General features: G+C 42.8%; 1 protein-coding gene across 3 annotated transcripts in view; it reads left to right on the top strand.

The window, feature by feature from the left end:
- Nucleotides 1-11,133: 11,133 nt before the first annotated feature.
- LOC108895625 (prospero homeobox protein 1) overlaps nucleotides 11,134-12,904 on the top strand; it is a 29,723-nt gene continuing 27,952 nt past the window's right edge. The window contains exon 1 of one of the 3 annotated variants that reach the window (XM_018694513.2): nucleotides 11,134-12,253. The gene's annotated coding sequence lies outside the window, so the exon portion shown is untranslated. The other 2 variants (XM_018694515.2, XM_018694514.2) reach the window with 2 other exon arrangements.

Genomic DNA, 12,904 nt, shown 5'->3' with positions numbered 1-12,904 from the left:
AATCCAGCTCTTGTCCTCATCCTTCCTGCTTCCTCCTCTCTTTATCTCTCCATCTCTGCCTCTCTCTGTCGACCTTCCTCTGCTCCCTCTCTCTCTCGCTCTGTCACCTCAGCTCCATCTCAGCTTTTCATTTAGATGTTTCCCTCGATGCCGTATTTCTCTCCTCGCTTTTTTGTTAACCCTCTCCCACACACACTTTATCTCCATATGATTCATTTGCCCTCTCTCTATCTCTCTGACCGTCCTCGCAATCTCTCCCTCCATCCACCCCCTCTATTCATCTCTTAAGCACATCCTTTTTTCTCCTTCTCTCCTCCATCTCCACTGCCATCCCTTCCTTTTAAAGGATAATCTTCAGCTAAGTGGACAGCACTTCGCTCTCTCTCGTTCCCTCTTAAGTGACCATCAGATAATCTCAGGACTCTCGGATGAACCCCCACACAGAGGGGGAGAGTGGATGGATCAGGAAGCCCAGAATGGAAGCCCTAAACTGGGTCAAGACGAGGCCAGTGCCTGGGCCCTCTGGGTCTGATGGGACCAGAGTGGGATGGAGAAAAGGCTGATGCCAGATAAAGTTGGAGGGAGATCATCAGAACAGATGGACATCATCTCTTTGTCCCTTTATCTGTCTATCTTGCTCTCTCTCTTCAAGGCTGCATGGCCTCAACTTTGAGATGAAAAAAAAAAAATCAAAATAAGAACTGATCTGTTTAGAGCTCAGATAAAAGCTCATCACTTGGCTGATATGGGGATTTGTTGGGCTGTATTAATCTGGACACACAAAAGAGGCTGAAAAGAGGAAAGGAAGACGCATTCATGTTGGTGGGGGTCGGTTAAAGGACATTACACTGGATGCATACACATGACACACACACACACACACACACACACACACACACACACACACACACACATTCAGAGGTTGTGCTGAATGCACAAGATTCATCGTGCCTCCTTACTGGAGAGAAAAGAAGCCCTTAGTCAGGTTATACACACACACACACACTCTGTTTTGTTTTTTTCTCTTTCTTCCTCTGTCCTCTTCATGGGTCAGCGGGTGAATAAAGCTGCTGTCACTTTCCTCTGGGAGGCGTCAGTGACAGGCAGGCTGACCACGATAAACTTCCGTACAGGAAGAAGAGATTCCTGCAAGGAAAAGGCCAGGAGGATCAGGAACGGCCCCAGGCATCACTTGTCCTCTGGCTTAGCTAAAGACACTGAAAACAGCAGTGTGTGTGTGTGTGTGTGTGTGTGTGTGTGTGTGTGTGTGTGTGTCTGTCTGTCTGTCTGTCTGTCTATGTGTGAGGGAAGTTGGGGTCAGGGTAAACCATGTGTATGAGTAAACCATCACCCACTCACTATGCCAATTAAACAGGATAACTGAATTGTAGAATTGTATTGTGGATACTCAAACAAACTTTTTGAGGTTTTATTGTAACACAAAAATACCAAAACTGGATACAGATTTGAAGTAATTCTGGCTGGTTTCCCCTTTTACAATAACTAATTCATCTCAGGGTTAAAAGCAACAGCCTGTCTGGAGCTGTTCTGTTGATATAATGGAGATTTATTTACCTTTATTTAATTCTGAAACAGGATCCACTTTTTGTGCACAAGCCCCAAAATAAAATGGCTACTGTTATCTAATCTTCCTGGTTACATTCATAATCTTGTTTACGCTCTAGAGTCTCTAAATTAGTGTGATACTGCAGCAATAACAATACACTAATAAGACTAAACATCTACAGCCATACTTTGAGGTTGTACTTTGTTGTACTACACAACAGTGCTTTGAGCTAAATGCTAACAAGCTCACAAGTGACAATGTTAATACGCTGACGGTCAGCAGGTTTAACGTTTACCGTTCTCATCATCTTAGTTTGGTGTGCATGCTAACATTTGGTAATTAGCATAAAACAAGGTACAGCTCTGGCTGACAGGAGTGCCATTACTTTTGCAGCTGTCAGCTCATAAATCAAAGTACTGAACAAAATAACATTTTGACTGCTGATGATGGTGCTAAACAGAGATATATAGTTAGTTACAATTTATCCTGGAGGGGACATGAATATCTGTACCAAATTTCATGGCAATCTATCCAGGAGTGGTCCAGATTTCACTAAAAACCACAAATATTGACCTCATGGTGATACTAGTTGAAAAGTCACCAGATCACCACAGTCAAACGGATTCATCCTCTGGGGATCGTGAATGAATATTACAATGTTTCATGACAATCTACTTGGTTGTTTTTGAGATATTTCAGTCTGGACTGAAGTGGTGGACCAAGCAACCAACACACCATAGAGCCACTAATGCTGCAGTTTTCCTCTCAGCTATTTTTATCCTTATTTAAAAACGATTTACACAGGATCGCAAGGCCTAATGCTTTCAAATGATGTGTAGTTTAACGAGGCTGAGTGAGAATTGTAATAAGATTCTTTTATCAGCTGAAAAAGCAGGCAGCATGATCATATCAAATAACTTAACTATCCAAGACTGAAGAAGAGAAAACTGATGCAACTGATCACTTATACAGAAGACAGATGAGTACCAGCACTTTTCAAGAGGCTGCTGATGACCCAACACCAAATAAGACTTATACTAAAACCTCTGCAGTCTGTTTTCAAGGTAGTGAACTCTTCAGCACTTTCATTTTCGAGGGATTATTCTCCAAACTGGATTTTTCCTTCATCATACAACTCCCACAGGTACTTTCCCTGCACCTGGGGATGTGAACAGTCCATCTCAGAGCATTTACAGGACGGAGGAGGGGACATTATTCTTAGAGCTGCTATTCATACCAACCGAACAAAAGAGACAGCATCCTATTATGGGACTCTCCTCTGTCCTAACGCTGGATCTGTACCGGCACAGGTGCCACTGCTGCTCATTTATAGTCAGGTTAGCCCATGGTTAAGGCATGGAGCTGTGGTGTGACATTCACACACACACAGACACACACACTCATACTGTACGCGCACTGCATGCAGCTGGGTGAAAGAAGCTGCTTATGAGTGTATAAAGAGGAGATTACTCTACTGTCTCTTCTAGGAACTGCCCAGTGCGTCTGTAACTCTAATGCCTGCACAATGTGCGTGTGTGTGTGTGCGAGAGAGAGAGAGAGAGAGAGAGAAAACAATTGTGTGTTTCTCCACATGCATGGATGGATATGTGAGTTTTTAGTGGTTGTACCTCATGGTCCTGACCAGTGTGGATCAGTAAATATTTCCCTTTGAGTGTATGTTATGGTAATGAACACAGTGCATGATTGCTCATGCGTGTGCATATGTGTGTGTGTGATTGTGTGTGTGTGTGCGTGTGTGTGTGACCGTAACAGTGAGATCTTTTATCTCGATGACAATGATGCTACAAATAGGCACATGCCTCGCTATTCTTGTCCTCTCAAGGCTCCTCTGGTGTTCTGGTGGATGTACCCAGGCATACAAGGGGTTAGGGAGAGATTTGGATATGTGTGTGTGTGTGTGTGTGTGTGTGGTGTGTGTGTGTGTGTGTGTGTGTGTGTGTGATTGAGTGTGAGTGTGTTTGTGTAGTTTGCAAACACTCATGCATGTATGTACATGTGTTTTGTATAAGAGCAGTTTTGTTCCAAAATCAAAATTTCAACTTCTAAAACACGTGCCTCCTTTCTCTAACAGAATGGATTTTCAAATTAAAACACACTGTTGCATATCAGTGAATTTACTGGCAATTCTGAGCCTTTTCCTTAGAAATTACATTTTAGGGGGAAGTAATCAGTTGTGTGGTTGCATGCCAAGCAACATACACGTTTTCCAACATGGGTTTTGTCTATTATAAGACCTTCAAGTGGAATGCCAAGAACCAACTGCTGTGTGGCTTGTTTGCTTAGCTTCTCCCTCTGCAGCAGTAAAAATCAAGGGAAATAATCAGCAGATAACCCAATGCTTCACGCATTCTTTTTTCTTTGTTCGCTTTTATGTCTCTGTTGGGTGGTGGTGGGGGGTTTAGTGCTCTATTATGAGCCTGTATACTTGGCTCCTCTGGCCGGGAAGTAAAATCATCTCCTTTTCTTTCCAGAAACATTATACTTCCTCCAGAGGGGGTCATGAAGGAAAGGTGCACCTTCTCAGCCAAATGCGGCACACCCTGAGGTAAATGGAGCGGAGGGAGCCGATTGGCCCACAGCACCTGAACCAAGCCGGCACACGACAGGATGAGGGTGTCGGCATCCTCCTGTTAAACGTTTGCTTCCTGCTGTTTTGCTGTCCTTCTTTTTCTCTCCCTTCTTTCTTTCTCTCTGCTCTCTCATCCCACTCTCTAAGCAGGAAGTCATTAAAATGGGGGGAGAAAAAGTATTGGAGGAAAGATGGGAGAAGGGATGGGGAGTTTGCGTGTTGTTCCAAACAAGCAGAGCCCTGCCCAACCTGTCCACAGCAGCAGCTGAAATTCCTAAAGATAGAGAAGTTAGACAGAGGAGGAGGAGGAGGAGGAGGAGGAACAATGGCAGGGATGGAGTGAGAGATGAGCTGGAGGAAGGGAGGAGGAGGAGGGTGGTGGGAGGTGAGAGTGTGTGTGGGGGGGTCTTCTCTAGGGTCATGCTTCAGAGGGCGTCGGGCAGCACGAGAGGCAGGATGTTATGGTTTATTCAGCCCAGGAGTGGGGGCGACGTGGACAAGGTGTGCCTTGCCCTCAGCACCAGCCTGAACGTGATTTATGGCAGCGCTGGCAGACACCTCTGTCCACGGGGAAGTCTTTGAAAATACTGGGTGTGTGTGTGTGTGTGTTTGTGCGTTTGCATAAATGTAGGCCTGTGTATATGTATAGTACGTACTTGAGGGTGCATGCGTGCCCTCAACTGTGTGTTACATTTCTATGTGTGTTTATGTGTGTTCATTCACTTGTGTATGTGCACATGAGCACTATATCGGCGGCTGGTTTTTAACCTGTGGTTGGAGTGTGTTCATGCATGGCCCAACAGAGGATAGATGGTCAGGCTACTCTGATTAATTACAAGCTACACACATACATTACTCTACATAAAGACAGCTGGATATTACAGGCCATGTACAAGATTGTAATTAATGTAGTAATGAAAACAGTACTATTTCAGAAACTAGTGTGTAGTTTCACACTTCCACTAGTGTGAAACTACACACTAGTGGAAGAAACATCTACATGCTGCAGTACTATAAGTACTATAATAAAGTATTAACAGTTAAAGTCCTTATTATGAGAACGGTCCCTATCAGTGTTATACTATATTATTGTTAGTAATGCATTAATGTACACGTGTTATTTTTATGTTGTAGCTGGGCGACATGGAGTTAGTTTTAACTTTTTATATACAGTTGGGTAGCTTCACCTCTAACAAGTCATCTGGATTTTATGTAAAATCTGCAAAGTAATTCTAACTGTCTGAATAATGTAGTGGAGTAAAAAGTACCAGATTTCTCTCTGATATGTAGTGTAGTATAAGTATAAAGTAGAATAAAATGGAAATACTCAAGTAAAATACATGTACAATATCTCAGTAAATGTACTGGACTCATTTCAAAAACTGGAAATACATTGATTCAGCCTCATTTGCTAGAACCAGAATTTTAATAATTTTCAATCAACAAGTAACCAGAAAACACTGCTCTGCTCAGTCTCTGTGTGTGTGGTGTGTGTGTTTGTCTGCATCTGTGTGTGTTTACAGGGCCATTTATAACAGCGCTACCCTCCTCCTGACCTCCCCTTAAGGCAGCCAAAGCTCCTCTGGTGTGAAAGGTCAGCAAGGGGTCAAGAGAGGTCACCAGCGAAAGGCCTCTCTGCTGGGTGCCAGGCTGAACTTCTACAATGGAGGTGTGGGGTGGGGGGTGGGGGTGTCAAAGGTTACACAGATACATAAACCTGACAAGAGGGTGCCAACAGGTACAAGACTTGTGAATGTCCACTGCTGTAACAGGAGAGCGGACTGTTGCAAAGAGCTAAACTTATAACCGGAGACTAATGTGTGTGGTGAGAGAGGCACTTTAAAGCTACTTAAGCCTTGTACATGTCACTTCATACCCTATAGACGCCTCTCTTTATGGTATTTGGGGAAGTGCAGAAAGGCTGAAACACAGGTAACTGATCACTAATTACTGTTAATTGCCTCAGTCAGCTAGAGAAAGCTTTGTGTATGAGGGAGTGTGTGAGTGTGTGTGTGTGCCTGTTAACCAACCATACAGTCGTAGAAGCTATTAAAAAGTCATTAACCTGCGTTTTATTTGAAGCCCCCTGCCCCGGTCCATCATAGCCCTAATGTATTTTCCGTGAGGGTTTTTTTTCCTTCAGATTTAATTTAGCTACTCTTTGATTTTATGACTCGCCTCTGTTATTGTAGGATATCTTCTCCTTTCCTTGTAATTTTATTTTATGACATGGAGAGAGTCGAGTACAATACGCCCCCCGGGGAGGACCACTTACCTCCACGCCAACAAATATAATTACCGCTGATCAGAGGAGCGAAAACAGACCGCCGCTTATCTGCCACAGCCCGTTTTTTTTTTTTTTTTTTTTTTTTTTTTTTTTGTTAAGCAAAGCAGTATAGTTACAGTAGGTGATAATGGCTGTAAAAATCTAAAAAGGAAAAGAGCAGAGACCGGAGCTTGTATGAGCGACACTTCATTGAAAAATGTGCAAATTCATTGGATCTTGTTTATATACACGAAATGCATATATCACAGACAAAAACTTAAGACGGCACATGGATCACTGAAAGCTACTTTTTGATTCGGCATTCATTCAATACACGAATTAACACGCATTTTAAATTATCTACAACTTTTTTATAACTGTTAACCCTTTATTTCCTTAAGCGCCCATCGAAATACCCTACACCGTTTTATTAAATCAATGCGACTTGGATGGATGCCGGATGTGGCCTTTCGGTGGGACGCACACTCTCAGAAAACAACTCAAGTCGTGTTCTGGTAAAATATGCAGTCAAAGAGCGGCCGCATAAAAAATTGTCACATTACTGAACGCAGTTTGGCGTGGATTTAACCTCGCCTTGAAATGCACTCAAAGCACCCCGAGAACCAGCTGTGACCGCGGCCTCGCTGTGAATAAAACAGGCTAAGTCACCGCCAGAAGTAAACAGCTAAAGTCCTTTCGTGTTTACCAAGTAAAGTCCTCTGCTCCATGTTGACAGGTGAGAGTTCATAGGAGCAAAGTCGGTCCCCTCCCAATGGAAGCTGCGAGCCTGAGTGTGTAACCCCCAAGAAATAGAGTGTGTGTGTGCATGTGTGCGTGTGTGTGTGTGTCAGACAGAGGGAGAGATAAACAGGGAGAGTTGCTGAGGGGGCTCTTTGACTTTGAGCGCATAAGCCCTTATTTCATGGTGCCATTGTTTGTTTTAAGGACGTCAGGCTTAATACAGTTCCAGGCGATTTCCCAGCATGTCTGTCCGCCCAAGCACCTCCAAGGCGCTGTGTGTGTGTACGCGCGCGCGCGAGAGAGTGTATAAGTGTATGTTTGTGCGCGCGCGCCCTTCATTCCTGTTGACTTTAGCCTAACTCCAGTCATAGGCAGTGATTTTAAACATTTGTTCACTTTCAAGGTTGTTCCTAAGACATGTCGAATTAACTGCAGACATTGTGGAAATCACCGTGTTATTTTCTGCCAAAGAAATATTAAATATATAGATCATTTCGAGGATTTTACACACAGCTGAGACTAATTATGACGTTTTTTATGTATATGTGGTTTTAATGAGTTTGACTGCAGCCATATTCCCATCAGCATCACTGAGCAGCATGCTTTTAATTGCCTATTACCTCTACATAGGCCAAACATGGGGGGTGGGGGGTTATAATGTTAGAGCAAACAGTGTAAATGCTGAAAACAGGGTGTGTTAATACTGCATTTTATCACTCAGAGTGTGACCATGTGTGTGAGGAAAAGTAGATAGAGAGTGTGTGTGTAAATGTCAATTCTTATAGAAATGCTTGTGTATGTCATAAATGTTTTTCATTGCACATGTTATTATTATTAGATGTCATCATTAGGTTACTCAGAGCATGGTTCATATTTCACTGTTACCTTGTCTTTATATGATGTCACACATTTGCCTCTCCAACTATGGCCAATTCCCATTCATGCAAATAGAATATATTTGAATTTGAGTGCGAGTGTGTGTGTTTGTATAGTATGTTGTCTCATTGAATGGCTAAAACAGGCCACAGAGGATGACCAACTTATCTCTCTCACTCTCTCTCTCTCACACACACACACACAATCGCCTCCATAATCACCACTACTTGTAGCCTAGAAAGAGGGATGTGGGTCATCAGGGGCGACACTGTGCCAGCTATCACAGCCCTGGCAACCAAGAAGTAATATCACCAATAATCACATCCATGCAAATTGCTGTTATTTTACTGCAGCACTCAGACCTAACAGGCGTTTTCTTACATCATGTTCAGGTCACGCAGATTCCCTCCTTTTTTTTTAAAATGGGTTTTGCCTTGACAACAGAAAACAAGTGCACATTTTCCTGCAGCATCCTCATCTTTGTCATGGTGAAAGCTGAATACATCAAGTCCTGCACACAGGGGCCCAACAAGGACTTAGAGGATATGAGAGTCAGACGCCTACTCACTTATTACACTCAGGCAAATCCTGTATCCTCCTCTCCTCCTCTCTTCTCCTCTCTCCTCTGTCCTGTCTCCTAAACCTTTTTATTCAGGGACCCGGAGACCTCTCCGGAACAAAACAGCTTTTAGCGCTACCATCTCTCTCTGCTTGTGTTTTCGCAAATAGCTCTCTCTCTCTCTCTCTCCTTCTCTCTCTCTCTCATTTCTCTAAAAAAACTGTGTCTAGTGAAAAGAAATGGAGCTGTTGTAGGAGCTCATCAAGTCATTATCTGATTAAGGCCATTTTTATAACCGCTGCTGCTCAAGAGATAATATTCATTCTTTCAATAATAATTCAAGCAACTTAAATTCAGGAAAACTCAGCTTGGTTGTGTTTGTTGATTTTCTGCGTCAGAAAAAAAGAGATAAAAACAGAAGACAACAACCTTCTTTAGTAATAATAATAATAATAATAATAATAATAATAATAAGAAGAAGAAGAAGAAGAAGAAGAAGAAGAAGAAGAAGAAAAATAGCAGATAAACCGTCGTTGATCCAAATTAATACTGAGGAAAAATAGGCCACTGGCTCCTCTCCACTCCGGCATACCATCACCGCGTGCGCGCACTTACTTGTGGTCAGAACGTGATAAAAACGTACCTTTATAACACCTCTGGGAGAAATATTGTTTTCACTGCCTCCCTCCTTCTGCATTTGGGCCCAACTCTAATAAATATGTCAATAAATTCAGCCATCAGCTGTGCGCAGTGCCAGAGCGCATTATCAGTCTTGGGCATCGAGGTGTGTCGCACTCGACCCAAAAGAGAGAGAGAGAGAGAGAGAGAGAAAGAGAGAGAGAGAGAGAGAGAGAGAGAGAGAGAGAGAGAGAGAGAGGATAAAGTGTGTTTGAAATAAATACACACTCGTTGATCCACCTGGAATGGGCCGCGATAAGAGCAGCCCAGTGTTAACCAACACGTTTCCTCTACACCTCATCCGAGTCTTCCTTTTCCAAACACGCGTTTCTTTAATGTCCCGGCCTGTTTTTCCAGCCTGTGTGCGCACTGGACGACGGCACCCAGGGGAGCCGAGGCCAAATCAGCCACAGGCCAGTGAAAAAAAAAAGTGTAGGGGTAGAGGGGGGCAGCAACGGGGCCGGGACACCTGCTTTGGAAAAGACACTCCAGACACTAAACTTTGCTGACTTCGTTGCAATTCGTCGGTCCTAAAAAACACTTGCTTGCGGCATGGAAAAGAGACTCGCCTTTTCCTTTCTGGCACCTGACACAGTGGGCATATGGAAAATAAGATTTCTCATTAAGTACTGTAGGATCCTGTTTGCGTAGAGGATAAAAAAAGATGATTATACGTGCAACAAATGAATCCAGAATTTAAAAAAAAAAAAAAAGATGAAGGGGAAAGGGCAAATGCACGCTCATCTGATATCATGAAAAACTTTCTGAACTGGATTCATCAAAGTGACTCACACAAATAAACGCAAATCGACTTACCGATAATAATAATAATACCAATAATAATAATAGTAGTAATAATAAATGTTTTATAAAATACATTTAAGTAATATCTTGCACGTGCTTAATCCCAGGCGTATGATTTCTCTTACTGCAGGAGCGCAGGCTGAGTCGAAAAATTTATGGATGTGACCTGGTTTCTCCACAAATACGCTCACACCCGCTGACAAAAATAATTCTCCAGCATAAAGATTAATTTCAACGACTCAGAAAAATCGATTATTTCCTAATAATATTACTAAACAATTTGTGTTTGCACCTGTTGTAGTGAAAGGCTAAAATATTTTGCAGGGCGCAAAAACTGCAGTGTAATTAAGTGTCTAATTTGGAGGGACGCAGGAGGGATGAGGGCGAGCAGCCGTCATCGTTTCATAAATCAGAAGCGTCAAACAGGTTTTTTTTTTATGTGGTATGGATCAGATGTCAGAGTCCGCAGGGTTCAACGTTAACAGGTGGGGAAGTTTTTTTTCAAAGGGAGGAAAATGTAATCATTCCTTTAAAAAAAAAAACTTTGGATTTGTAAACTTAAAGGTACATTTTTGTGTTTGTTTTCCTGCCACTTTTACTTAATAATCACTTCAGATGACAGTGCCGTCTTTACGCACGGGGATATGTTAGTGGCAGCAGGTTGTGTGGATCCCAGTGACAGACGTTTCGTGATGATATTCAGCTCTTAACCGAGTGTTTCCACAAAGAGACGCTCGGCTCTCCTCTCAGTATACTGGCTTCTCTGAATAATCTGAATTCCAAAGCAAAGCTGGGAGCCTCTGTGCTGCTTTGCTTGTTCATAAATCAGACTTTTTTTGCTGCAACCAATGAGAAAACTGCACGGAAAAATATCTCCACAAGCCACTCTGAATCTCCAATACCCAAGTGACCCATTCCTGTTAGTCCCTTTGAGAAACTGCAGTCTAAATGTGGACTAGCTGTATTTGCAGAAAATATGTATATACTGAAGTTTAAAAAGCATCATTATTTAGACATATAAAAGGACCAAATTACAAAGTTGCTAGTCATTAAAACTGACTGGGCTTGAATGAATGTTAATACATTTTAATGACTCTCATAAACATAACAGAAACACGTATTAACACAAGCATAGAAAAAGTGGTTCGTATGTTCAAAGACTCTTCATTTATAATTTTACTGCCACAAGGAAGAAGTGTGGAAACATTTGCATTAAAACGGTGCAAAACTGCCTGCCTGTACAATTCATTTAAAGTTGAATTCATCTTAAAACCTTTTTTCTTAACTGTAATTTTACACAACAGGAACAGAGTCCCGAATAAAACCAAACCAATCAGCTTGTTTTAAGGATTTTCTCAGCCGTTATTATGGTGAAATTATTCTTATTCTCACCTATTTTTTTATACTTCATTTGAAATCTGAATACAAGCAGCCCTGATACTTTCATATTTATTATAGAAACTTTCAAAAGTGACATAAAGTATGCAGTCTATGTGTTTTATTACTGCGGATTAGGTGGTGTAATGTCAAAGTGCGGAACGATTCTTACTCGCGCAGCTCGGTGATTTGAGAAGAAAGAGATTAGTAAGAGTGGTATTTCCTTTTTCTCTCTCCCCCCTCTCTCTCTCTCTCTCTTTAGTCGCATGCTCAAGTCCCCGTTCTCTGGTCAAGTTCAGTGCGTTGTTCTCCGGACCGGACGGACGCCTCTTATTGGTTAGGTTGCGACGGTTACATCACGCCGCTCGTGACGCGCACGTCTTCCTGTTTCCTTCAGCCGTGTCTTAAAGTGAATCTTTAGTGGCGGAGGAGCGCTCCAGCATCCCAGTCCTCTGCAGCCGGTGCGCCTCGGAGACGCACACATACGCACGCACACATACACGCAGACTCTCTCTCGCGCTCGCTCTCTCTCCCTCTCTCGCACTCTCTCTATGTCTCTCACTCTCTCAGTCACAGCAGAGGATAGAAGGAGAGACCGACGCGCAAGAGCTCTTTTCATCTTCTATATTTTTCCTATTTTGTTCCTTGCGCTCGCGTCGCTGACTTTATTCCAGCTCTTCCTTCTCTGAGAAACTGTTATATCCCAGAATCCAGCGAATCCGCCGTGTCCTGCGTGTATTCTCTCTCTTTTTTTCCGCCGTAGGAGTTCAGGTTGTCCCCCTCTTCATCTAAAGGGTAAGTAACCTTGTCCTCGGATACCTCCCTCTCTTGTTCTGGCTCTGCCTCGCCTGCGCACGGTGGGCGTAATAAAAAAAAACAACAAACAAAACAAACATCATTAACGGAGGGGAAATTTATTCTGGTGATCAACAGTAAACGTATCTGTGCGACGTTATTTGCTCTTTTTCGCTCTCCTCGTCTTGATATGTTGGGTGAGAGTTGCGTGAGCTTGACCGTGTGTGTGTGTGTGTGTGTGTGTGCGTTTTTTTTTTCTTTTGGCGAGGATGATTTGCGGACGGTTGCCCAGCCTTCCTCATCAAAGCGGAGATCAAGTTGATTTGCAACTTTGCGAAGTAAGTTTAGGAGGCAAGTGTGTGTTTTTCTGAGAAACGCGATTTAAAATATGAGTTGACTTTAGCCGGAAACTTAGATTTACTTGTATTTGCTCTCTCATGTGAGTGCTGAAAACACAGAGTTTGCCAACACCTCAGTCTTTATCCTGTGGGTTAAATCTCATTGGTGTCTTTTTAATCACGAAAAAGAAAATTCGTCCAGGCGGTTACGCAGCTTGTCAGTTCCCCTGTTTTGTCAGTTTGGCGTCTATCTTCTGCGGCACCACTTTTTTGACAGCTGTGATTAAAAAAAACGCTGCCGGTATGTTGTTGT

The sequence above is a fragment of the Lates calcarifer genome, linkage group LG7_1 (assembly GCF_001640805.2).
Source record: "Lates calcarifer isolate ASB-BC8 linkage group LG7_1, TLL_Latcal_v3, whole genome shotgun sequence".
Taxonomy (NCBI): Eukaryota; Metazoa; Chordata; class Actinopteri; family Centropomidae; genus Lates; species Lates calcarifer.
This window is presented reverse-complemented; position numbering and strand designations above follow the sequence as displayed.